This window comes from Callospermophilus lateralis, chromosome 4 (genome assembly GCF_048772815.1).
Source record: "Callospermophilus lateralis isolate mCalLat2 chromosome 4, mCalLat2.hap1, whole genome shotgun sequence".
Classification (NCBI taxonomy): domain Eukaryota; kingdom Metazoa; phylum Chordata; class Mammalia; order Rodentia; family Sciuridae; genus Callospermophilus; species Callospermophilus lateralis.
Genome location: NC_135308.1, coordinates 5,624,339 through 5,627,775, shown reverse-complemented (window position 1 = coordinate 5,627,775; position 3,437 = coordinate 5,624,339). Strand labels below are relative to the sequence as shown.

The following is a 3,437-nucleotide window of genomic DNA, read 5'->3' as shown; positions in this document are numbered from 1 at the left end:
ACACATGGAGGAGAACTCCAGAAATGGCTGGAGAGGGGGAAGACTTCAGATTAGAGGTGCAACTACCATTTATATTTGGGTCTTCAGAATCATTCTGAGGGCCCTGAGTTCCTTGGCAAAGTTAATGATGATCTTGGAGGCAGAACATGGTGCCTTGCCCACTTACACAGCTCCAAATGTTCTGAGCCCTGCAGGGACCCCTGGGCTTCCCAGCCTCTGTGTTTCAGGACTGCTGGTTAGGCCTTCTGGCTAGGCCTCTTCCCTTCTCTGACCCCCGCCCCAGGCAACCCTTTTTAAAAAAAAAAAAAAAGTATCAGTGAAAAATAGGTAGGAGCAGAGCTGCCAGGGCATTGTGGGTCTGGTAGATTAGAATAGAAAACAAAAAGCTAGGCTGCCTCCTGCTCCTCCCATTTCCACTGCCTCCCTGAGTCACTCCTGTGCAGCTCCAACCACCGGCTCCCCAGTCTAGCTGCCAATATTTGAAGGTCCTACAACATGGCAGACATGGACAACAAAGAACGGTGTGGACTTGATCAAGATTTGGATGATGTTGAAGAAGTAGAAGAAGAAATGGGTGAAGAAACAAAAATCAAAGTGTGTCAACTGACTGTTCAGATGATGCAAAATCCTCAGATTCTTGCAGCTCTTTAAGGAAGACTCGATGGTCTGGTAGAAACACCAACAGGATCACTGAAAGCTTGCCTAGGGTGGTCAAAAGATGAGTGAGTGTTCTCAAAAACCTTCAAGTTAAATGTGCACAGATAGAAGCCAAATTCTATGAGGTAGTTCATGATCTTGAAAGAATACGCTGTTCTCTGTCAGCCTCTGTTTGATAAGCTATTTGAGATCATTAATGCAATCTATGAAACTCCAGAAGAAGAATCTGAATGGAAACCAGATGAAGAAGAGGAAATTTCAGAGGAGCTGAAAGAAAAGGCCAAGCTAGAAGACGAGAAAAAAGATGAAGAAAAAGAAGACCCTAAAGGAATTTCTGAATTTTGGTTGACTGTTTTTAAGAACATTGACTTTCTCAGTGACATGGTTCAGGAACATGATGAACTACTCTGAAGCACTTGAAAGATATTAAAGTGAAGTTCTCAGATGCTGGCCAGCCTGAGTTTTATCTTAGAATTTCACTTTGAATCCAATGAATATTTCACAATTGAAGTGTTGACAAAGACATACAGGATGAAGTCAGAACCAGGTGATTCTGATCCCTTTTCTTTTTTTTCCTATGTTAAAGTGCCGCAGTCTGGCTGGGCACAAAATCACGAGCCACTCACAGCCTTGTAGATTCAAACAGCAATTCTTTATTCCCAAACTCTCACCGGCACTCTACATGCATGTTCTGGGGAAAATCCACTGGCACTCTACATGCACGTTCTGGGAAAATCCAACACCTCCACTGGGCTCTGCATCCCAGATACTCTCTGAATCTCGTGAGAACTCGGCCGCCTGAGGCAGCAGGATACGCCCTATTCCCAGCAGGATCCACCTTAAACCTGGAACCACCCTATTCCCAGCAGGCTCCACACCCTAAACCTGGAACCGCCCTAAACCCGGATCAGCCCTGGTCCTTGAGCAGGGTCACCTTTCTCAAACATTCATGCAATGTCACTGCTAATGACCTGGGTCCTAGGCAAGCCCATTTCCACAATGGAGAGTCCTCCCTCTAAGCAACATGGGGTAGGCTGACAAGGAAATTGCCATGCGTCATTCCTACTTGGCTATGGCTCTCAGCATTAAAGTTTTATTTTTGACTGACACAATTGTTGCAGATATCTATGGAATACCATGTGATATTTTGATACATGTATACAACTGTGTAATGATCAAATTAGGGTAATTAGCTTATCCATCACTTTAAACATTTAATCATTTCTTTGTGATGAGAGAAATTAAAAATTAAAATCCTCTCTTCTAGCTATTTTGAAATAGATATATTATCATTAACTATAATCACCCAATTATACAATAAGACATCAGAATTTGTTCCTCCTACTTGACTGTAACATTGTATCCATTGACTAATCTCTTCCTATTCTCTCAGACTTTAATAACCGATATTCTCTTCTCAATTTCTATGAGATGAATGTTTTTATTTCACATGAGCTCATGATGCATTTGTCTTTCCATTCCTGGCTTATTTCTTTTAACACAATGTCTTCCAGGTTTGTCTATGTTAAATTGACAGCATATCATTATTTTTATAGATGAATAGCATTCCATTGTGTGGTCCATTTTCTCATCCACTGGAAATGCAGTCTGACTTCTTTATCCATTGATCCATTGAATAAATGTGAAATGCTTCATGAGTTTGTGTGTCACCTATTCTTCTCTGTACCAATTCAATTTTAGTATGCATGCATATTTGGGGATCCAGGTCACCATTGAGTATTAAGGTACATCTTGTATTAATTAGAATTAACTTAACTGGAGTACAAAAGTGATGGGTGGAGCCATAGCTTCTGGGGCTCCAAACCATTGCCACTGGAGCTACTGCAGTTTCCACCATGGGTGTGATGGGGTCACACTGATGCCACACTTTTAGTCCTGAAGCACCATGGGGATCTGAAAGATCACTGTAGTCTGGCATGGTAGTGCCATGACTTGTGACTTGGTCTTTTCCCTCGATGGGATAACCCTGATCCCTTTTCTTTTGATGGACCCAAAATTATGGGTTGCACAAGGTGCCAGATAGATTGGGGAAAAGGAAAGAATGTCACTTTGAAAACTATTAAGAAGAAGCAGAAACACAAGAGATATGGGACAGTTTGTACTGTGACTAAAACAGTTTCCAATGATTATTTCTTTAATTTTTTTGGCCCTCCTGAAGTTCCTGACAGTGGAGATCTGGATGATGATGCTGAAGCTATTCTTGCTGTAGACTTTGAAATTGGTCACTTTTTACGTGAGCGTATAATCCCAAGATCAGTGTTCTACTTCACTGGAGAAGCTATTGAAGAAGATGATGATGATTATGATGAAGAAGGTGAAGAAGCAGATGAGGAAGGGGAAGACGAAGGAGATGAGGAAAATAATCCAGACTATGACTCGAAAAGGATCAAAACCCAGCAGAGTGCAAGCAACAGTGAAGCAAGATGTATGTACCTTGAGGATAACCTGCACTGATCTACCTTCTGCTTTCCTGGAAAGGATCAATCTACATCATGTGATGAGCCTATTTCAAGTTTTTTGTTGTTTGTTTGCTTGTTTTTGTTTTTGCAGCCTAAAATAAAAATGTCAAATATTTTCCTAAAAAAAAGAAAACAAAAAGCTAGATAAAATAAGTCAAATATTTCAAACCTAATATAATTTTCAGATAATTCTGAGATCAGAGATAAACCAGTGGAAAAATGCAACATTTGTACAATTAATGTATTCATTAGATTGTTGGATCTGAGACATTGTTTCAAAGGCATTTGAATTTGTAAATT

General features: G+C 40.6%; 1 pseudogene; it reads left to right on the top strand.

The window, feature by feature from the left end:
* Nucleotides 1-495: 495 nt before the first annotated feature.
* On the top strand, nucleotides 496-3,095 carry LOC143396390 (nucleosome assembly protein 1-like 1; annotated as a pseudogene).
* The last annotated feature ends 342 nt before the right edge of the window (nucleotides 3,096-3,437 follow it).